The sequence below is a fragment of the Cynocephalus volans genome, chromosome 1 (genome assembly GCF_027409185.1).
Source record: "Cynocephalus volans isolate mCynVol1 chromosome 1, mCynVol1.pri, whole genome shotgun sequence".
Classification (NCBI taxonomy): domain Eukaryota; kingdom Metazoa; phylum Chordata; class Mammalia; order Dermoptera; family Cynocephalidae; genus Cynocephalus; species Cynocephalus volans.
The window spans coordinates 253,979,292-254,003,911 of NC_084460.1; the positions used below are offsets into that span (position 1 = coordinate 253,979,292).

The 24,620-nt window shown below is 39.7% G+C and overlaps 1 protein-coding gene and 1 long non-coding RNA gene across 3 annotated transcripts in view; one reads left to right on the forward strand and one right to left on the reverse strand.

Moving 5' to 3' along the window:
- TFPI (tissue factor pathway inhibitor) overlaps positions 1-3,454 on the reverse strand; it is a 73,600-nt gene extending 70,146 nt beyond the window's left edge. For both annotated transcript variants that reach the window (XM_063108750.1, XM_063108756.1), the window contains exon 1: positions 3,228-3,454. The gene's annotated coding sequence lies outside the window, so the exon portion shown is untranslated. The remainder of the gene's footprint in view (positions 1-3,227) is intronic.
- Positions 1,776-12,235, forward strand: LOC134386561 (uncharacterized). The gene is made up of 3 exons (XR_010024468.1): positions 1,776-1,888; positions 3,346-3,415; positions 11,969-12,235. It is a non-coding gene; the product is annotated as an uncharacterized LOC134386561 (long non-coding RNA).
- Positions 12,236-24,620: the final 12,385 nt, after the last annotated feature.

Consider the following 24,620-nt stretch of genomic DNA (forward strand, 5'->3'; position numbering starts at 1 on the left):
ATAGGAATAGGTAACAGTCAAGAATAGCAGGGAAGATACAATGAGGTTGGCAGCAGAGTGGTCTTGGCGCTGAACCCGAGCTATAGTTCAAGGGTGTCAGCGGTGCACTATGCTCAGTAATAAAATCACTAGTTACATTTTATCAGTGTCCTATTGATGGACACTCTTACATTTCTGATGTTGAAATAGCCTTATTATAACCTAATAGAAAACATATAATATTTATTCAATCACATTTTGATTGGAAAATTTCTTGTCTTCTTAGAGACCTGTGGTCCACCAGATGGAACAACAGGAATAGAAGTATTGCAGCATTGGAACTTCTACTATGGGCCATGGCATCCTTTTATTCTTCTGTTTTTAAAATAATTTTAAAATGTGGTTGTTCCAAATAAGCACAAAGGATCCCAAAGGGAGACCTGAAGAGAGCTGAAAACAGTGGGTTTGACATGGACCCAGTACTTTCTGTTATTGCTGATTTTGAGAAAGAAAGGTCGCCCTCAGCCTTTTGGTACTTGAATCTTAGGCTCTGGTTCTACATGGCACCTGCCACGTGGAGAAGTGAGGACAGAGAGAGAAGGGTAAAGGGAAGACTGGGCCCCTGAAGCTGATACATAATGCTAAGAAAGCCGATCACAGAGAGCCAAGAGACATGGTCTAGCATGAAAAAGACTCACTAGAAAAACTTGCACCCTTTTCTCATTTTGCTAAGATCTGATATCCAGAAAGAAGGACCTGTTTCACCATACTACTGAGTTCAGATTTCTACAAATGCACATGGTAATTGGAAAGAATTATAGCATTGTTCGTATTTCTATAAAAGGCTGCAGATGCTACTTTTGATAATAATGCATTTATAAATATTATTGTGTTTAAAAAAGGCAACCCGTCAAGTTAGGTTGCCCAAATGAGTTAAATGCTGTAGATGGGAAACAAAAAAAGGTGGCTGATTGGAGAAGACCTTTACTGAGAATAGATGCGTTGGATTGTAGTATAATTCATAGATCATGTCTACATAGCCAAAATAAATTGGTGATATAATTAACACGTTTTAATCTATATTGTTGTTTAATTTATTTAACCTGTACTAATAAAGATTAAGATTTTTAAAAAATCCTATTTTGAGTATTTCCCTTAACTTTTCATATTGTTCTCTCCCTTTTTATTTTTATTTTTTGCAAGGATGTTTACTTTGCATTTTTTTCCCTTGTATTGTGATAGGAATATCAGCTGAAATCTGTCTTAAAAGTTTTTGACACTAAATTTAATCAGCCAACCATTTCTAAAAAATCAATAGCACATTTACTATTTGGTTAGATTGCTAGGCATTCTGGAAATAAATTAAGCCTTTGGGCTTGGCTTTTTTCCTCTAGTAATGTGTCATACTGCCCACTTACCTTTAGAATTTGAATAATGTAGATAATTAAGATCAAGAAAATAATTCTTAAGGAAGGAATAAATTAATGTTATAAAAACTGTGATTGAAAACAAAAACATTGTCATATTTCATGTATTATTTTTAAATTTAACAATAATGTTTACAATAGATGATTCTAGTCAAAACAGTTGTGCAACCAATAAGCAAATGAAGCATAAAGTTTCACGCAATCAATTAGACCATCAAGAACCAGATGATGACATAATCCATTTGAACAGAAAGCACATTTTCCAAAGTAGTTATGATCTAGTCACTGTACCTTAGAGAAAAACAATACAAAACAAAGCAAAGCAAAATAAAAACTTGTTTGATTCAGCCTACCTAATAGAGAGGAGAACCAAATAGAAGTACAAGGTATTTACGTCATTAGATTTTTCAACAAAATTCTATGGTCACCTGAAGAAGACAAATTTGGTTTCCCAACCTAGAACTACTCAAGTTGTTAAAGAAGTAAGTATTTTAAGGCAGTTTACTCTTGTTTTAAGGTTTTTACTTTATTATGTTAGTTATCTATATTTACATTAATATTTTTCAGTCTCTGTTGATCTCTATTCATATTTCATATCATTTTTTAACCTATAGCCCCAAATTAATATTTTGTATTGAAATAAGTTTTCAAAGAGACTATTCACTCTTTAGCTTGAGAATTAGATGAGATATGGATAATATGCCTTAAAATAATCATGCACTAGAATGATGAGTTTAAAAGAATCTTCAAAATGTTTTATGAAAGGATTTCTTCAGGTTCAAAAATTTGCAGTATCTCAAAATTGTCACAACTTTTCCTCTCTAATGTAAATATTATTCTTTTACACATACAATATGACTCTCTGGGCTGGATGTTTCCTGCCTGGGTCCTGCCCTTTGTGTTTATATTATCTTACATTATGTAAAGTCATTTTGTGACTAATTTCCAGAGCACTGAGTCACAGTGTGGCTGTTGCTTATCTTTTCTTTTCCCACATGGCACTGTTCTTGACCCTCATATTTTGGTAATTCTTTTATACAAATGAGCTTTTTCATAACTAAATAATTGTCCCCTTACAGTTCTGTGGTTGTATACTGCTATATTATGTGCTTTCTTTTATTGCTGGAAGCTAAGTTTTAATTTTATTTTAGAACCAACAAGAACATGACAGTACATCATGTAGGTATGTAATTTATTGCTCTAATTTACACAATTGAACAATATAAAGACTTACATAACTATTCTTATTTAAGTGTCTTAGAATATGAGCTTCGGTCTTTGGAGACTCGTAAGATATTTCCTTAAAGAGATTAGTTAATGCTGGCATAAAATATTTAGTTTAGATTACAAGACTTCTAATGTTTATCCCTCATTTTAAATATCTCTAACTAAAAAAAGAAGTTTCTCTAAATAGAAGGGTGACAGATAGTCTATTATAGTTCTTTATATGTTACTAAATGAGATTTAAAGCGAAACTAAACCTTCAAAAAATTTCAATTAACCAGACACAATTAGTAAAGAATTCTACTACAATCTTAAAATTATAAAAAAGGCTATATCTCACCAACTACTTGTAAAAATGTTCATGGTCTTAAAAGCATAAACGTTGCACTATTTGCTTAAGAACTAAATGGAAGATGCTGAGAAATCAATTTTGCATTGCAACTTTAGTTCACTTTTTTTACAGGGAAGGGTTGATTTTCATTTTAGAGGACTAGACGATGGTCCTCCCCTACCCTTTGCCTCTCAGCACCCTGCTTTTCCCCCAAGAAAAAGAAGGTTATTTCTCATGGGCTAGACAGCATATTGCCAAGTACTCACGAATAAAATCTCTGAGGAAAGTTCTTGGAAAGATTTTTTCAAAACGGAGTTGAGGTTATTTTGTTATCCTTTCTAGGTACTGACGAGAGGAATTATCTTCTTTACTTCTTTTAAACAGATCAAGAAACTGTGGAGTGGAGAATACTGAAAGAATTGCAATCTGATCCTTCAAGCAGTGAAAGGGCGAGGTAAGAATTTGACGGTGATCCAGACCAAAGTTGCTCCTGTCTATTGGAGCAGAGAGGGAGCCTGAGAGTCTGTTTCAGAGATCACTGGCAGTTAGGAGCAGCCTGGCTTCCTGTTAGGTCACACTCACTCCGACTCTATTTAGTCTAAGTTTGCCAAACTCTTCAAAAGCTTTTCTTTTTTTTTTTTTCATGGAGGAAATAGACTAAGGAAACAAACAGCTTACACTAAGATTTTAGACATTACCATTTTTGAATAACTATTTCTTTTACTTTCCAAGATTCTTTTTATAATCAATAATAATTTTAGAAAACACTTATTTTCACCAGTTATGTTCTTTTTTTAAAAAAAATTACCTATTTATCATTACATTGTTAATAAATGAACTCTTTTTTTTTTTTTTTTTTTTGCAGTTTGCTATCTTCTTCAAATTATTTCAACCATATTGTCAATATATTGAAAAAAATCTGAGGGCTACCAGAGGTCCCTCTTATAAGAGAGACAATGTAGCACATTGTGCCTTGCAGGACATGGCTGTGAACCCTGCCTCAGATACTTGCTATCTTTCAGTTTTGGCCAAATTATTTACATTCTCTGAGCTTCATTTTCTTTTCCCCTAAAAAGGTGATAATAAAAGTTCCTAGGCTTAATATGAGTACTAAATGGATTAACACATAAAAAGCCCTTACGACAGGCCCCAGCACACAGCAAATTATCAATAAATGTTGACTACTGTTATTGCTGTTTATATTATCATATTATTATTTGACATATGATTTACAAATTTATTAATATATAAACATTTAAGGATGTCACTCAGGCTGTAGGTCCCCATCACTGAGTAAACTTTAGTACTTCCATATTTGAATTATGGTCATATTAGACTAAGATCTTAGAGGCTTAATAAGACAGCAAACTCTACTCTGCCGGCAAGTCAGAAAATTCATTAGTTCTTTTCTCCATCTCAGATTCTCTTTGTACATTCAACTTTTCTTGTTTCTTTCTCTTGACCTCTTGTGAGAGGTAACTTTTCCTCATTTGTTTTTGATATTTACTGCATAATTATTAGGTGCCTGGCACATCAATTGTCATTAATTATCACAACTAGCTTATGCAGAAGGTCCTCTCTGTGTGCCCACTTCACAGGTCTAGGAAGGTTGAGCTCAGTGTGTGGAGCTGTGATTCAGATCATGAAATCTGACTTCAGAGCACAGGTGCTTAAATCCTCCTCTGTGCTTCTCTCTCACCCATATTCTGGATTTTCTATGATGTTAGCCACTTATCCTCTTACTTCCTCACACCCTGCCACTCAACCACAATCAACGCTCCCTCTCCCAGAGAGGACAGTGGCCTGTTCTTTGTACTACAGTGAACATTGACTAAACTTTTGGCCTGTCTATAGCTCAGGTATAAGTTAGCTCAGCTAATAAGATTTCCATTCTTGGAAACGAGGACCAAAAGCTATAGAAAAAAGTGGACAATGCATGCCAGACTCTTAACTAAAAAGTTATATAGAGAAAGACCTGGCAGCCATAATGGTTGTGTGCCAGATGTTCAGGTGGAGAAAACCAGTTGAGTAGGAATGATGGAGAGAATAAGTGAAAGAGAACACGTAAACTCTGAAAGAGAACTAGGGGAAGAATGAAAGCAAGAGCAAGAGTGAGATACACATGGGGAAAGCGTGATGCCTGAGCTCTGCAGTGACAATCCTTCCCCAGGTCTAGTTCACGTTTCCCTAAGTACTCAAGAACATGTGTCCTTGTGATATAAGAGGTGCTTAGTTTCCCTGGGCTCAGGTTTCAGGACACACCTCTGGGTTTCCAGCCACTCCCCAAGATCTCAGCCTCCTCCTCTAGGATCTCTCCTAGAGGAAAGTTACTATTGCAAGTTAGATCTGTTTTCAGCACCAACTCCTGGAAAATGAGACCACAAGAGGCTGGCTTATGGAAATGCAGTGGCTGGGCATGCTCAGTAGAAAAGGGTTATATAACCCTGGTAGCTGAATGACCTTCCACCAGAGGTGCTAGAGAGCACAGAATATTCTTGAATATGTCTGATGCATGTGATAGTATTTAACCAATGAACATGCTCCAGGAAGGGATCAACTGAGCATGTGCAAGACTAAGGTTACATACCTGGGAAGCATCTCTCTTTTTTTTTTTTTTTTTTTTGTCATTTTTTTTTTTTTTTTTCGTGACCGGCACTCAGCCAGTGAGTGCCCTGGTCATTCCTATATAGGATCCAAACCTGTGGCGGGAGCGTCGCTGCGCTCTACCGAGTGCGCCACGGGCTCGGCCCCTGGGAAGCATCTCTTTAACTGAATGTTCATTGGGCTGTGAAACTATAAAAGCCGAATCCCAGCAGAAGGCTGGGCTGTTGCTCACTCTCTTGGAGCCAGCCTGCACTCTGCTGTGGAGTGTGTAATTCTTTCTTTTTGTATCAAACTTAGTTTTAGCAAGCAGCTGCTTGCACTCTTGAGCCAACCTGCATTCTGTACTGAGCTTTAAGTATTTCTTGCTTTTGTGTTAAACTTGATGTGGGCCCTGCTCAGTCTCTGGAGCTAGGCCGCACTCTCTCTGTGGAACCTGTATTTCTTATCTATTATATTAAACTTGTTCTCACTTTCTACTGTGACTCTGCTCTTGAATTCTTTCCTGAGGCAGAGTCAAGAACCTGGTAAGAGGATGGGGTGGGTTGAGGCCGACTATCGGGTCCCCCAGACACTACCTCCGACATCACTTGAAATAAACTTCTTGTTCTAAGTTCATTTAAGAAATCTTTTTTTCTTATTATGTTAAGAACCTTATCAGAAAGAGCCACAGCTGAGCTGAAATTATTTTACCAAAGACAATCAATTTCATATTTAAGCTACACTTGGTATCAATGAAAACTTTTCATCATTTTCTTGCCATGTAAATTACACACACTTGGGGTCTTCTTTTGCCCAAGGAAATTGATGTTAAGACATATTTAAGACAGTCTAATGCCATAACTTATGGTCTTTGTAGACTCAGCTCTCCTCTCACTGAGGTTTGCATGAGATCCTTTTTGTGAGTTTGTTACTAGCTTTCCATTCCATTGTGTGTAACTCTTACATCTAAATTATTTGGATAAAATAAATTTTCTCATCAACGATTTTACTATATGTCATTGTATTTTTAACTTCTGTACATCTAATCAGTATTTGCATGTTCCAGTTACCCACCTAATACTAAATACTCTCTTTTTCATTCCTCACCATATTCTGATATTTTTTTTCTTATTAACTCACAAATTTGAGTAATATTCCAGGTCATTAATATGAGCGTATATATTTCTTGACCACGATATAAAAATAATCATTTTTTACTTGCCCTCACAACAGGAAACATTTCTTAATTTTATCCTTTAACAATCTTGTTTATTAAAATCTATCTAATGTTTCAACAAGTTTAGATTACTCTATATGACCGAGATATAATCTGGAAGGAAGTTGGTTCCTATCAGCATTGGGAAAAGAATACACATCGTTGCAGGATAGAGAACACCAAAATTAGAATGGATGTTAAAACTTCAAATTAGAAGTTTTGTTAAACATTTAAAACAAAATTAAATTTTATCACATTGAGCTTTCTTTTCATGCATTTCTGTCTACTTTAAAGTGTGTGAAAGATTAGGTATTCCCTTATTTTATATTTTAACCAATTACTTTTTCCACAAAGTGTGACTGCAAAGGTATTTAACTGGACTGGGTTAAGCATGAGTCCTGAGCTTCACTTTGCCTTAGTCTTCATCCTTTTATCCAGAGTCTGAACCACATTGCTGTTTCTACTTCCCTTTTCCTGAAAGTGAACTTCTGAAAACTGAGCAGCAAATGGAAACAGTGGACATTTTCAGATTTCAGATGTAAAAAAAGATGGCACCTAGGCTTTATCAAATTGTATTCATTGAAATTCTATGTAATAGGTAAGACATATACAAACATGGATGCAAAAATGTCTCTGTATCTATTTCATCATTAATGCAATCATTTTTGTTTTCAAATTCCTATTTTTGATGATGTGGAAAATGAGGCCTTGCCTATTCTAGGTAACTTACTACTGACTAAATTACCAGTTAAACTTTGGTCCCTTTGGGGTAAATCCAGGCAATTCAGATGTCCCCTGCTCTCATTCCTTCCCTTCTCCTGAGGGTCCCCGAAACTTTAGGAGTGTTTGGGGAGGACCCTTGGCCCATGTGCTGCCCTCTATGCTGGCTGCACTACACTGAGAAATCTTATTTAGCCTAGTTGTGACCATTATAGTTTGGCAAAGGTTTGGAATTAAAAATATGTTCTCACTTCAGATCTTAGGTCTTGCAACTTAAAACCTTGGCTTTCAAGAATATATTCTCTTCTGTGGATTGAAACATAAGTTGAGCAAGTCAAAGAGAGCCTCTGCGTTTTGCTCTTAGCTTCATCTGCCTGGGGGAAAAGTGTAAGGACAAAAAGAAGTGGAAAAACACATCACGTAGTTGTAAATCAAAGTGCTACCAGCTACAGTCCAGCTGCCTCATTTTTAGCCGAATTTATGCTCATTTTAACAATAGTTGTTATGCCTAAACTTATTAAGTATCTCTCTGAAGTCAGAATATCTGCACAATTAATTATCTTCAGACATTTTTTTAACTATTAAGTATCTCAATTTTCCTAATTTCCAAATGAAGTTTACCGAAAAAAAAAAAAAAAAGCCATCTCACAGGGAAGCAGGCACAATTAGATATGTGTCAGGGAGAGGGACATACTCAGCTTCTTTTCCTGCTCTTCTTGGTGGTAGACTGTATTACTTGTTCAAACATATTTGCTGCTTCGCTGTCTGGGTCCTTCCTTGGCAATCAGTGGGAAGAGTATATTTCCCTTCATATTTTGCCCTGCTACATTGGGCCCTGTTACATTGCTAGCTTTGGCACATAGAATGAGCAGAAAAAATACATAAGTGACAAGTGAGTAGAATTTTTATGACCTTTATGGAACATTTATGAGTTTTATGCTCTACAATTTTTTTCCATTTTTCTCTGCTGGATGATTGTTGTATGTCAGATAAGGGTTATTCTTTCAAATGGGATCACAAAAAAGAGGAGATACAGCACCAAAGGTGATTGAAAATAAACTCTTTGTTGGTAAAAGTCCTATAGATTAAAGGATTGTTTCTTATCAAACATAACTTAGGCAGAAATGAATAATAATACACTCCCTATCCCAATTCCTTCTTCCCTTCATATGCTATCTTGATTGCACGCATATTATTACATTATGTAACTGTGGACACCTGGACTGAATTGGACCATCTGAACCCATGTCTTCCATCTCCCTATACCAACATCTTTCTTCTTCCTACATACTTGCTTGCAGGATATGAAGTACATAATTTGGGGAGAATGCTTTCTGGAAATTTTCTTACTGTAAGCAGCTGACTTAAAATGCAATAAATTACGTAACAAATTTAAATAACAATCAACTTGAAATATGTTTCAGATTAAAGTAAATTCTTGTTAAGCAATGTAGTAATAGAAAGTTTCCAGGAATTTTCTGATCATAAGCAAGCTGACTCCCATTGTAGGAAAATTCCATCTTCTCACAATAGGTTGAATTGTCATATAAATATCAGACTAAATGCCCATATGCTAACTTGAGTACCAGAATCATTATATTATTTTTGTTTGATCTAGTTCATACTTCTCATTAAGATATTCCTTGCTAATTTTAAAATGATAATGGTTATTGAGAAGTAATTGTGATATGTGGAATAATGAAGTCCTAGTCATGGTTTGAGAGTTACTGAGCCTTCACAGGAGAGTTTCCAAAGATGTCATAGTTGTGACCTGCATTATTAAAAAGTAAACATTTTGGGAAAACATTTTTTTTATCAGACAAAACATATTAACTAGAAAAATGAAGAAGGTTTATTTTTATAATTTGTGTGTAAGTATTGCATTTCACAATAAAATATTGCTACTTATTGATTTTTTTAAAATGCAATGTCTTATGTAGAGAAAGAAATAAAACAAGTTAAAATTTTTCTGGTTTGGTAGATTCAGAGATTCTATTATGTAGCATGGTGATGTTACTTAGAACCCTCACTTTTATTATTGTGATCTCTTCATAATCTTATTTAGTTTATTTCTCCAATTTATACTGTGAGAACATGATAGGTATATCTGTATCAAAGAGGTACTCTGTAAATCTATTTTCTTTTTATTGATGAATAACAGGGGTTTTTATATGTCTACCTCTATGAAATAAGTCCCATGCAAGTGATGTGTCTATTAAAAAAAAGTTACACAATCTTAGGTCACAATAATTGATAATAATCATCTAGGATAAGAAAGTGAATATTCCCACTGCACTTTGCAATCTTTTACTTTCTTCTCTGGACCAAATATTAAGAGAGCAATTGTCAAAGCAGAGTGTGTTCAAAAAAACGAGACAATAACCATGTTATTGAAAGCATATGCATTTAGACACCTTAAAAAATACACATGCCTCAAAAAATGTGAAGCAAGCTGGGGTATTTAACGTTAGGAAGAAGCTTGGAGAGTGGGGAGAGTATACATTTCCTATATATTATGATAGTGTGGTATAGTACAGTGTTTAGAAGAATGTGATGTGGGAAAGCGAGTAAATCTAATCTATTTTGTTCCAGAGAAAATAATTAGGTGGGTGAAAATATTGAGGACACAGATTTTAGCTTAAAATCAAGATAAGTTTCCTACCAATTGTAGTTTGCAAAGATGGGATGAGCTGCTCTACAATAAGGCATGTTCCCATTTCTAGAAGTAATGAGGGAGAGAGACAATTTGTGATAGCTTTGCAGAAGACATCCTGACACTGGATAAGAGATTTGGACTAAACAATCTAGAGAATTACCTTCAATATTCAAATTCTTTTGGGTCCTCTCACCCTTTGGTGAGACATATAAACACAGTAATACATATAAACACAGTAATACAAATAGCAAACGTGGCAACAAAAGCTAATGTTTATTGAGGGCTTACTGAGCACCAGACATTATTCTAAGTGCTTTACATTAAAAAAAATAATTAAATATTTACAGCAAACCTGTGAAGTGGGAAATGTTATCTTTCCCATTTAGAGATAAAGATAAATGGTTAAATGATTTGTGCAAGTTCAAACAGCTAATAAGTCATAGAGTGGGATTTCAGTCCAGAGAGTTTAGATTCTGGACATACAGTCCCATCTACTATAACACACTATCCTTGTTTTAGAAGTTATGATGTTACCTTTTATATATTTCTATAGCCCTGATAATGAATTTTAATTGTTTTTCTTAAAATATAAAAAAATTTCCAAGCCACATCTAGTAATTTTTAAATTACGTATAATATGACCCATAAATTCTATCTCTAATAATCTAAAAAAATTTGCACTTTCCATTTGGGCAACAGTAGATATTTACAGCAATGCTAAATACAATTTTTTTGTAAAAATATGAAATTGAAAACTTTAAAAATCAATCAATGTGGACTAGATAAATACATTGTGGTATTGTCATTTGATAGAATACTATTTGGATAAAATAAATACAGTAGATATTTATGGATATATATGAACATGTCCAGAACTAAAAAATTAAACAGTAAATAAAGTAAAACCCAAGAACAATGTCATTTACATAATTTAGGATATGCACATGAAATAATACTATGTATTAAGTATAGATATATATGTAGTAAAAGGATGCACATTTATGATGTTTACTCTGGAAAGAAAGGGAGACGAATCCAATTGAGAAAGGCTACAAAGATTAGTGTTGCCTTCAACTATACATGTAATATTTTATATCTTTTGTACAAAATACTTAACAGTACTATAGTTTATATAAAATAATACATAATATAAATACATATAAAATATGTTAATATATGATGAAAATGTTACTATTTATAAGTTGTGATTGATCATTGCTTAGACTTTTGGTATATTTTTCCTTATATTTTTCTTGATTACAAATGTTTAAATTAAAAAATAAATTAGGGCCGGCCCCATGGCTCACTCGGGAGAGTGCGGCGCTGGTAGTGCCAAGGCTGCAGGTTCGGATCCTATGTAGGGATGGCCGGTGCACTCACTGGCTGACAGTGGTGCAGACAACACCGTGCCGAGGGTTACGATCCCCTTACCAGTCAGAAATAAATAAATAAATAAATAAGAATATATAACAACAGAAAAATGTTAGAGAGAGAACATTTTTACTGTTTGTTCTCTCCAAAACGTTTAATTTTTGAAATTCTAAAATCTTCCTAAATGAAAGCAAAATAAATTGGGCATCAAAGTGATATTAAAAAAATGAATTACCTCCTTGGTACATTATTTTATTTGGTCATTTTTATCACAACATAATAAAAGTACAAATATTCCTTTACTTTTACAATATGATGCTGTTTTTAATAATATAGCTTTCAAAGTCAATTTGCATGAAAGGTAAATGCTTTTCTCGTTATCTGCACTAGAAGCTAATGTAGTAACAATGCGGAACTAAAAGCACTCCTTTTCTAACTGTACTGATTTTTCTTTTCAACAGCCCTTCCACCGAGCAGGTGACCATTCTTGGCAAGATGTGTGAACTTTAACATACAGCTCTCTCTGGCTGCCTGCACCAAAATGTCTTCAGAATTTCACACAGAAGAGGCTCTTTTTGCCTCCATTTTCTTTTTCTCTTGAGGAAAGCAAACAAACAAACATCATTTGAGGTGGAGCCACTTTACTTTTTAGACAGAAATATCAACTCTATTGAATTTGAAATGTATAACTAAATAGATTGAAAGCTATCCTAGCACTCAGCATGTAATCTTGACATCACTTGAACCCTTGCAACACCAAAAATAAATCTTGGAACAAATATTTTGTGGCATAAGAGAAAGCACATAAGCGAACTTTAATATTTCACTATTTTCATGTGCTTTTTCCTCTTTTGTAAAGAATTTATGTGGGTTATGGTTATCTAGCAAACAAAATCTCTTGCTTCTTCTTGTCTCTCCCCAACTCTGTATGGAAGATAGAAAATCAGGACTCAACCTTCTAGTCCAGCTTGCTTTTTCATCCTTTCTGAAAACTTTCCAAGAAGAGAAAAAATTCCAGGTGGAAAAATAGCCGCAGGTGAGAACTTGATGGGCAGTGGGAAAGTGTTCGAACCTTGGATCCATCTCTTACCCCGCATTCTGTTCTGCCATGTGTAAAGAAGAGTGAGTTGGTCTGCTCACTTAGTCGGGGAAGTAATGTTTTATTTAATACAGAATCATAATGCCATTAGGTATCAAAAACTATACTAAGTTATTAAAATTTTTTAAATTAAATTTTTAGTTTATTATTAGCAAACTCATTCTTACAAATATATCTTTATGCCTTTACCCAATCTATCACTTCCCAAACTCCCTCCCTCCCCACCAGTTATTAAAATTTTTTTAACTAAATAAACTCATTTGATTTTCTTAACCACTCTTTAAGATAGCACACTGGGTCTTTAAATAACTTACAAGTATTCAGTCTAACTCTGAAATCCTTGAGCTTGACTGTTAAGCCGTGCTGTCTAACTACCCTCTTTAGGACTAAGGTGTTTGCAATTTAGAGATCGCTTCTACTTTACAGCATGGAGTGGATCAGTATGTACACACAAAACCTTGGCTGAGTGAACACTAACGAGGAGAGAAAAGGTCATGAAAGAGAGAAGCAAAATTGCTGACAATAAATTCACAGCCCTGTCCCTGAATGTTAACCACTGCTATGCTCACTGGGGTTTCAGTATCTATTCTCTTTATTTAGGATATCTGCCCAGACATCTCCTTCGAAGAAAGTGGAATCTCAGAGAACAGTGGAAAGGCACAATCTTTGCTTTTATGTTTCCACATTTCTCAGGACTCTACTTGCATCTTTATTGAAGTGTTAAGCCTTAGGGTTTATACTTTTAATAATTTTTTGTTTTAGTATTTAATCTTCTAGACTTACATTGTTTTTCTCTTATTTATTTTCTATCTTTTAAATTGGTTTTAGGCTTTTCATGTTCTGGGACTTTTAATTATCTTGTAACACTTATTCTTAATTATTCTTCTAATTTATATAACTTATATTCCATTAAAAACTGCATATCCCATCAGTAATATTTTAACTATTTTTATTACTTTCAGTGTTATTTTAACTATCATTTTTACAGTGTCCATCTTAAGCACTGTTATTGGTACTGTATTAACGTGTATATAATGTATAGTTCCTATTGGTACTGTACTAATGTATAAATAATGTATAAATTAATGGATAAACAATGGTGTCCATGTGTGTGAATACAGCATGGCAAAAACCAGGAAGGTTGTGTCTTTTATTTCCTTCTAGTTGATATAGCAGCAAGCCCTCTGTTCTCCTAAAATAGACTATCCTTCCCTTAGCCAAAATGGTACTCAATGACTGTAAGATCATACATTGAATAATTTGATAGGCCCACAGGCAAAAATTATTTCCAACCCCAGACTTACCTCTCCTGCCAGGACAGACCCCGGAAAAGTGCATCAAAAGTCTATCTTCTCACACCACAAACTCCAAGAAAATTATGTGTAAGGATAGGTAAGTTTTATTTCAGTCGCCACTACCAGCATACCCTTATACTGATTTACGTCTCTTTGTGGGTTGGATTTGAGGGATAATTACTTATACCTTAGATTATCTCTCTCATTGATTAGGAATGCTAAAGGAAGTTTGCTCTCAGAGAATTATCCTTACATTTCCATTCTTGTTGTTTTAGATTGTAAGCAGGGAACTAATCCCTTGACGGATCCTGGTTTCAGAGAGCATGGCTGGTTAAATAAGGTGTCCATGCCCAGAATTTCAGAGCACACAAGATCAGCCAATTATTCTCATTCTTTCCTTGATGATAACCTCAGTGCATCACAAAAGGATCAACTGAATTCAGTGAGAACCAATTCCTAGACTCTTTGCTCATTTCCTTGGTTGAGAACAGGATTTCATGTTATAAAGATTTCAGTTTCTACAAAGCAGGTGGTAACACAGCTGATACAGACTCATTACAACTTTCTCCAATATATTGAGCTCCTCAACAGTTAAATTTTATATTTGTCCCAGATTTACCAACCTAAGCACTATTGACATTTTGGGACAGATAATTCTTTGCTACAGTGGGCTGTTCTGTAGGCTATTTATCAGTATCATTAGGCTCTACACACCAGATACCAGTAGCAACTGCCCCTCAATGGTGACAACTACTAATGTCTCCAGACATTACCTAATGTTCACTGGAGGATAAAATCTTCCCCCATTGAGAACCATTGTTCTACCCTGAGCCCAACTCTGACAAACCTAATTGCATCTGAGGGTTCTACCTAACTGCCTGATCCTGCTATGACTGCCTGTGTGACTCTCCATCGCCCTTCGAGCTGGTTGTCCTGAAATTGCCATCTGTGAGTTCGGGGCTCTCACCTGGTTTCTCAACAAAGTTCAGCTGATTATAGAATGTGGCAATTCTCTCAAAAGATTTTCATTTTATATAAATTAAAATACCAGTGAAATAAAATACCTGATTAACTAAAAATATCTGTTAATTATGAAAATAAAGTATAGAGATGGCAAAACTCAAATAAGGCATATTACTCATATGTATTTCCCAGCTATAGGCATTATTAAAAAGTATTCTATATATTCTTAATCATGGATAGCTCTACAAACAGATATATCTTTCTGTTTTCAAAGATGGGACTATATTATGTCTATCAGTATGTGTCTGTTTTTAATCACTTATCTTTTTATGTTACATGGTCTTCTAATGCCTTATTTTTAGTAATTCTATGTTATTTAATTGCAAATATATTTTATTATTTATTAAGCCAACATCCTGTTGTTAGGAAGTTGCATCTTTAAATGGCTGTAAAAGATTTGAATTTTATAGGCAATATATTCTGGAAAGCCTGTGGACTCTGCAACCACATTTGTACCAATTATGTATATTATTTCAAAAGAATTAGGCCGGCCCCACTTTATGAAGTCTGGCAGGTTGTTTTCACAGATCCATGGACTTCTGTATTTTATTATGTAAATAGCCACATCTTCCAATAGTAGTATGACACTAGTAGACTTATCTCTTAGAGACTAAGTTTCTTCTCTTGGAATGTGGAAGGATAGAATTTAATAGAATAGAGATAGATGCTTATCTGATAATGTTTCTTCTAGGCTATCACAGTATCAAAAAAAGTTATAGAGACAGATTAGGCTTGGTTGAGCATTGAGTAGAGAAAATGCACCAAACTTTGGCAAACTTATTCAAAAATAAGACTTAGACCAGACTTAGACATTCATTTAAGTGAGGGTTAGACTAAGTGCTATATATAATATGTACAGAGTTACATTAAAATGTATCTGTACTACATTAGAGTCCAAAGATTATATTCATGACTGTATATCTCAAAAAAATTCTAAATGACTCCAGATATAGGTTCAAAAGAAATTGAAAGTACTTTGTCTTTTTTATTCCATCATGATCCCTTAAGTTTTTGTCTTTTATGAAATAACTGAATTTGGGTAATACTTTTTTTTGAACTGTTATTTTATTTTTCTCCCTATATTAAGTACATATATGTGTTTCTACTACTAATCATTTCTAAGAGGAACCAGGAAATACTGGCCAGGGTCATTTGGAACTCTGAAGAAAAATGGCTCACTAATATGGTGGTTTTGTCATTGTCGGGTCCGCCACCGGCTGACCCAAACAGCCCTAGCCTCGTTCCTTTTGGTGGGTGAGCAAATGGCCTGGATTCCTCTTTCCCTCCTGTCCCCTTTGGAAGGAGACAGGGGAAGAGAGCCGTGAAGAGAGGTGAGCACAGCCGCCGGCCCCAAACAGCCCAGTTAAAGGACATTCAGACGTGGCAGAGGTTCTGTTGAGCAGTTCCATTTATTATCACACAAGCACTTGCTTTTAAAGGCAAATGGGGAAGGCAGGTTTTTCCATAATCCTATCAGCTTAAAGGTCAAGGGCATGCATCCTGTCAGCTTAAAGGTCAAGGGCATGCATCCTGTCTCAATGCCTAGCTATTGCAATCACGCAGTGTTCACGAGCGCAGAAGCACGTAATTGGCCAATAAGGGCTAAGGCAAGGTTCCCGCAGACACCCCCACCCTACTTCCTCCTGGCGCCGTCTTAGGCTGCCACTTTAAAATGCCCTTGTGGGCCCATAATGGCGCCACTTATAATGTCACTTAAGGTGGCGTTAGTTTTTAAGGCCCGACATCTCCCCCTTTTTGTTTTAATAAGGCAGCTGGAGGCGGCTAACCTTCCCAGCCTCGCCTCCGTTCCCTCTGGTGGCTGTGCCTGTCTTAGGTTGTTTCCCTCTGGAAATCTTACCCGTCATTGACTATCCAGCCAAGCGGGGGCAGGGTGGAGCCTTACAGATTGGTGTTGATTTTTTAAAGGGCCATATTGACCCAAGGGCTGTCAGGGCTTCCATTATTGGCCACCTCCTCTACCACCTGGGTGAGCATTATGAGAGAAATGGTGTTGCGCCTTATAAGGGACACAACCTGGCAAATGGCATAAGACCCCAAGATGATTAAGACAAGGAAAATGGCTAGGGGGCCCGCCAGGGAGGACAGCAGGGTGGTGAGCCACAGAGAACCTGAAAGCCAGCCTTGGAACTAATTACTATTGGCTTCTCACTCTTTTTTTGTGCTTTTCTAGCCCTTCTCTAAGCTTAACTAGGGAATCTTTGACCACTCCAGAGTGGTCGGCATAGAAGCAACACTCTTCTTTGAGGGTGGAACATAGCCTGCCTTGTTTTAGAAATAGCAGATCCAATCCATGTCAGTTCTGTAGCGGCTCGTATGACCTCCCAGGTTTGGTTGGCTGGCTCGTGGAGACCTCCCCCAGTGGCAGAGGCCCTTGTCCTTGTTGACCCGAGGAGGGCGGCCACTTGGAGCATCCACAAAAGGTTCATAATGCAGTCTGAAACATACAAACAATAAACTCCTCAGGGTCCTCAGTACCCTGGGTGTCTGGCAAGAACTTATGATTTTTGGCTGGGACCCATATAGGGGTTGACTCACTGAGGGGGAAGACACAACCAAACCCTCGACCCATAGTTAGCAACGGGTCAGGGCCCCTCCACTGGCCTGTTAAGGGGTCTTTCCACTGCACTTGGACTTCCGGGCACGGTGGTTGAGCTGACCAGTGTTTCTGGAAGGCAGACGGGTTCATTTTTGGAAAAATATAGGATGTTTAAACTTAGGAGTGCCTGTCCCAACTGCTGATGAGGGCTGGTGACTCCCCCTTTTTGTTTTAATAATTGATTTTTTAGGCATTGGTGATGCCATTCAACAATGGCTTGTCCTTGGGGGTTATAGGGAATTCCTGTAGTATGTTTAAGGTTCCATTGTATTAAGAATTCTTGTAAGGTTTTGCTAGAAAAACAAGGCCCATTATCTGTTTTAATTTGTGCTGGCAGCCCTAAGGTGGCAAAACACTGCAGCAGGTGATTTTTTGCATTTTTGGCAGCTTCACCTGTGTGTGCTGTGGCCCAACATGCGTGTGAATAGGTGTCAACGGACACAAAAACATATTTGAGTTTCCCAAAAGGCGGGAAGTGAGTTACACCAGTTTGCCACAGTATATTAGGCTTGAGTCCCCTAGGATTGACCCCTGGTGGTTGTAAGGGGGGTACTTGCAGATAAGGAAGGCATGATTTGCATGTGTGTACAATCCTTTTTAGCTGTGAAATAGGTATATTTGGAAACCTGGCATGTAGGCCTTGCCAGTTTACATGAGTTAAAGTGTGCAGTTGGCTGGCACTATCTATTGTATATATTTTAGGGCCCTGAGAGGCAAGAGTGTCTGCCTGGGCATTTCCAATGGCTAGAAATCCTGGCATCCCTTGATGACCCTGAAGGTGTTGAACAAAAATAGGGTTATTGCGGCCTTGTAAGGTACTCCTTACTTGTATCATAAGGGAGGAGACGGGATTACAATCTAAGCAAATGTGGGCTCCCGGAAGCCCAGGGAGAAGATTGGCCGCATATAAGCTGTCTGTAAAAAGGTTCATGGGGTCTGGCACCTTTTGCAGGGCAAGGAGTATAGCGAGCAGCTCTTTGTATTGTGCCGACCCATCACAGGGGTGAAAATGAGTAGCGGGGGCCACCTGTGATGTGGTGCATGGGGGGTTGTAAATAATTACAGCAGCCCCTGATTTGCCACCGTCCGTGAAGACATTGTAGGCGTCTACCAGGGGGTTGGTGACAAAAAGCTGTGGGTTAGTCCATGACAGCTCTTTGAAGGTGGAGACCCATGTATTGTTGCCATAGTGCCAATCAACAACCCGAGATACCCTTCTAGAGCCAGTGCCAGCCGGTTTTGATATTGAGCTAACTATGTAAAATCTGCCAAGCAGAAGGGGACAACAATTTTCTGTGGTTCCTTTGCGAAACATCTTAGTGAGCATTCCCTTCCTTTCATTATTAGGTCAGCGGCTTGGTTCAGAGTGGTGTACACCCGGGGGTCCCCTCCTAGGGATAAGTGTACGCATTGGAGTGGCTCCCCCCTTTGGGTTAGGGCAGCCATGTATGTGGTGTTAGTGGCTATGAGCCATAATCTATAGGGGACTCACGGTCATAGCGTTTCAACTGGGCGCTGTTTAGGAGATCTTGGACTGACTTTAAAAGCTGACAGCACTCAGGCGGGAGCATGAAGGGGGTGCTGGGGTCAGAGGCATGCAACAGGGCAAACAGGGGAACAAGCCGGCTGATGGAAAGGGGGATCCACGAGCGTAGCCAATTTATTTTGCCTAGAAGCTTTTGTAATTGAGGGAGAGTATACGAGTGTGAGATGGTTAGCTGAGGCTTTAATGGGCTAGCCTTTTCTAAAGTTAAAAGTGTGCCCAGAATTTTAAATGGGGGTATGGTCTGGACCTTATCTGCTGACACCTGTAACCCCCGTTTAGTCAAGCAGGAGAGAGTTAGGCTAAGCACATGAGATAAGTCCGTGGGTATTGGTGCCCCAAGAATTATGTCATCCATGTAGAGATAAAGAACTACACGTGGCAGCTGTTTTACAGGATTAAGCAACTGAGAGACAAACATTTGGCAAAATGAGGGACTATTAGCCATGCCTTGGGGAAGCACCACCCACTCAAACTGCCGATCAGGACACTGAAAGTTTACAGAGGGGATAGAAAAGGCAAACTTTTCACAATCATTTGGGTGCAGTGGAATGCAGAAAAAGCAGTCCTTGATATCTATAGTTACTAGGTATAAGTTGCTTGGTATAGCGGGGGTCCATGGCAGTCCTCTCTGCTGTGTGCCCTGAAGGATCATTCTTTTATTGACCTAAGGTCTTGTAGCATTCTCCACTTTCCAGAGGCCTTCTTAATTACAAATACTGGAGTATTCCAGGGGCTAGTGGATGGGCGAATATGCCCTGCTTGGAGCTGCTCATCGACGATTTGTTGTAGGGCCTGCAATTTATTATCAGGAAGTGGCCACTGCTCTACCCAAACTGGGGGCCCATTTACTCAACAGATGGGGGGAACCAGGGGAGCAGTGGCCTCTAGTATTGGGGGTGACCGGCCATCTGTTTATGAGGGGTTTCCAGGAACTTGACCCTGGGGAGAGGCAGATGGTTTCTTAGGTCCCAAAAAGTGGGGTCCCCCCTATAGTTTGGAAAACAGGGGAGATTAAACTGTTGCTGATCCTCCTCATCTAGGATATCTTCATAAAGGGCCTTATGGTCAGTGGTAATGAAAGCGTCTGCTTGGCCTAGAACATCTTGGCCTAACAGGTTGGCCGCCAATCCGGCAGCAATGAGTGGTTTTACTTCCCCTTTTGTGCCATCAGCATCTTTCCAGTGAAAGATTTCATGGGTTTCCCACGTTGGGGTTTTGCCCCCTACCCCCAAAATTTGGAGGCCTGGAACTAACTTCCAGCTTGAAGGGACTTCTTCCCATCTAAAGAATGTATGATCTGCCCCCATGTCAACAAGGCATCGAAACTCTTTGCCTTGAATTTTAAGATTCATTTTTGGTCTTAAACCAGGAACTATAGGTACAGTTCAATGAGCCTGGGGTACTGGCCTCCTGGTAGGGCATGGAGGCGCTGGCTTTGTATCCCCTTGGGGTGACAGGGCTGGGGATTGCCCCTCCTCTAGTTTAAAGGCTTTCCGTCCTTGTCAAACTTACACCAGCACTCACGCTTCCAATGAAGCCCCTTACTGCACCTAGGGCACGGCATAGAGGTGTGGGGAGCTGCCCACGTTACACCGTAATCGCCATTACAAGATGGCGCCGGCCGACACTGACAATCGGCAAAAACAAGTCTAGAGCGCATGTGCTGGGAATTTCCCCACCTCTAGTCTCTGCCTCTCCCGTGGCGTCATCTGGGCTGATGCACGACCGCCAGTCAGAGAGGGACACGTCCTAGGCGAGGGACAGTTTTCTATAAAAGGGAACGGGTTTCTGTACTTGGGGTCTCTGCCCCGATAAGCTTGTGCTCTGCCTCTCAAGACGCATTAAAGCTTTACTGCAGAAGGATCCTGTGTGTGCCGCGTCGTTCTTGCTGGCGAGACGGTTGCGCGGGACATCTGGTGCCGAAACCCGGGGAAACTTGTGACATCGTCAGCACCTTCGGAGACCCCCTGGTGACAGGGAGGATTCAGAACTGCAGGAGGGTAAGTTCAGAGAGGTGTGTCTGTTCTTGGTCTGGGGTGAATTCGGTTAGATTACAAGGTTTTAGACTCATCCCTTGGTGTGGTCAGACTGACGTAGATACGCAGCTGCACCTGAGACCCGTGTGAGCTTCTCGTACATAAGGGAGCGGTGTGTCTCACAGCGCCTCCTAAAGCAGGGCGCATTATGGGTTCCACGCAGTCTATGGTTACCGCGTTAGAGGCTGTGCTGAGACAACGTGAGATCAAAGTAGGGGGCCGTGTACTCAGAAATTTTGTGAAAGAGGTAGATCGTGTGGCGCCATGGTATGCCTGTTCCGGCTCCCTAACCTTGAGCTCTTGGAACAAATTGGGCAAAGACCTTGACCGCAAGTACGCAGAGGGAGACCTACGTCAGGGCACCAAGACCATTTGGAAGTTCATTAAGAATTGTTTGGAGGATGAAGGCTGTAAACCGGTAGTGACAGAAGGACAAAATATATTAGAGGAAGTCCAAGACAGCATGTCAGAAACTGAACGGAGTGAGAGGATGGGTACCCGCAAAAGGAGAGACGTCTCCAAAAGGTAAACGGCCCTCCCGGTAAGTCTACTGACAAGGGAGTGAAAAAGAAAAAGGGCCCTCCCGGCGAGTCTGCTAACGAGGGAGAAAGTCAGCGCCCAAGTGATTTTCAGGAAAAAAGGGACAGCCTCTATCCCCTGAGGGAGCTGGGAGCCCTAAACTTAGGGGATTCGGGCTCTGATTCCCTCGGTCTTAGTGATGAGTCAGAACTAGAGGAAGAAGCGGCTAGATATGAGGAAGAGAGATATCACCCTGATGAATATTGGAGAAGTGACGCAGAAAGGTTAACGCGGCCGCCGCCCACGGCGCCGCCTCCGGCGCCGCCTCCCTATGCGTCACGCTCATCCGCCTTCTCGCTGATCCCTGAAAGGGTGAGGAAAAGACTGACCATGACCTTTCCGGTCTTTGAGACTTCCGAGGGAGGACGGGTCCATGCCCCTGTTGAGTTTACTCAGATTAAGGAGTTGGCAGATTCAGTTAGAAAGTATGGAGTCACGGCCAACTTCACCCTTACACAGCTTGACAGGCTGGCTATGACAGCACTGACGCCCGCAGACTGGCAAATGATTGCGAAGGCTGCCCTTACCAGTATGGGCCAATTTATAGAATGGAAGGCGCTTTGGTATGAGGCAGCCCAAACGCAGGCTAGAGCAAACGCTACGGCCCTAACACCTGAACAACAAGAATGGACTTTTGAGCTTTTGACAGGACAGGGTCGTTATGCGGCTAACCAATCTGCTTATCATTGGGGCGCATATGCTCAGATTTCTAACGCGGCTATTAGAGCCTGGAAGGCGCTCTCCAGGAAAGGAGGGGCCGATAGTCAGCTTACAAAGATTATTCAGGGACCCCAGGAACCTTTTTCGGATTTCGTGGCTAGAATGACAGAGGCTGCAGGACGGATCTTTGGCGATCCTGAACAAGCCGCGCCACTCATAGAACAGCTTGTCTTCGAGCAGGCCACCCAAGAGTGCCGCACAGCCATAGCACCTAGGAAAAGTAAGGGGTTACAAGATTGGCTCCGGATCTGCAGGGAGCTTGGAGGACCCCTTACCAATGCTGGGCTGGCGGCTGCTATCTTACAATCACAGAGACAGCTAAAGCCGAAACCAGACAAGAGAGCTTGTTTTAAGTGCGGCCGGGTGGGACATTTAAAAAAGGACTGCCGAACCCCAGATAGAGATGGAGCCTCCCTTTGCTCCCGCTGCAGCAAGGGATATCATAAAGCTAGTCAGTGTCGCTCCATCAGGGACATTAAGGGGCGGCTTCTTCCACCACCAGAGGAACAACACAAAACAGATTCAAAAAACGTGAGGTCGGGCCCTCGTTCCCAGGGCCCTCAAAAGTATGGGAACAACAAAGTCCAGGGGGGAAAGAAAGAGGTCCTGTCGGAAGATACACAAGAGTGGACCTGCACACCGCCTCCGACTTCCTATTGATGTCCCAGATGGGTATTCAACCGATCCCGGTGCGACCCATTGCTCCATTGTTGCCTGGTACAATGGGCCTCATTCTCGGTAGGGGGTCGCTCACCTTAAAAGGCCTGATTGTGTATCCAGGCTTGGTTGATCAAGGCCACACCCCAGACATTCAGGTGTTATGTTCATGTCCCGAGGGGGTCTTCTCTGTAAGTCAGGGAGACAGAATTGCACAATTTCTTCTCCTCCCGGACGACACCACCCCCTGTGAGGCTAGAAAAAGGGAGATGGGCTCCTCCGGGCCAGACTCTGCATACCTAATTGTGTCCCTTAAAGAAAGGCCTAAATTGATGCTAAAAGTCAATGGAAAGATGTTTGAGGGCATAATGGACACAGGGGCTGATAAAAGTATTATATCTACTCACTGGTGGCCAAGGTCCTGGCCCACCATAGAGTCCTCACATACCTTACAAGGCCTTGGGTATCGATCTAGCCCGACAATCAGCTCTGCCGCCCTGTCCTGGGAGACATCAGAAGGGCAACAAGGATGGTTTACCCCATATGTCTTACCACTCCCGGTCAATCTCTGGGGAAGAGATATTTTAGAATACATGGGCCTAGTATTATCTAATCTTTACTCCCCACAAGCCCAACAGATGATGAAAAGCATGGGTTACAAACAAGGGAAAGGCTTGGGACGTGGAGAGCAAGGTAGGGTGGAGCCCATTTCCCCTGAAGGCAACCCTGGCAGGCAGGGCCTGGGTTTTTCCTAGGGGCCGTTGAGGGTTCTATGCCCATACCTTGGCTTACAGAGGAGGCGGTATGGGTTCCTCAATGGCCTCTGTCCTCTGAAAAATTAGAAGCTGCCACTAGGCTGGTAAATGAACAATTACAGCTTGGTCATTTGGAGCCCTCTACTTCACCATGGAATACTCCTATTTTTGTAATTAAGAAAAAATCAGGAAAATGGAGACTTCTCCACGATTTAAGAGCCATTAATGCACAGATGCGTGTGTTTGGCTCCCTTCAACGGGGCCTACCCCTGCTATCTGCCCTGCCTAAACAATGGAAAATAATAATTATAGATATCAAAGATTGTTTTTTCTCCATACCTTTGTGTCCCCAAGATAGACAGAGGTTTGCCTTTACTGTGCCAGCTGTTAATCATTCTGAGCCTGATAAGAGATTTCAATGGAAGGTCTTGCCTCAGGGCATGGCTAATAGCCCTACCATGTGTCAGTTATATGTCCAATTAGCCCTTGAACCTATTAGAAAACAATTTCCATCCTTGCTTTTGATCCATTATATGGATGACGTTTTAATGTGCCACAAACATCTAGAGACTCTACAGAGGGCATATCCAATTTTGCTCAAGACATTAGAGCAATGGGGACTTCACATTGCTACAGAAAAGGTCCAAGTTACTGGAATTGGCTTGTTTTTGGGATCGGTTATTCATCCTGATAAAATAGTCCCTCAAAAATTACAGATTCGTAGAGATCATTTACATACTTTAAATGATTTTCAAAAGTTATTGGGAGATATAAATTGGCTGAGAC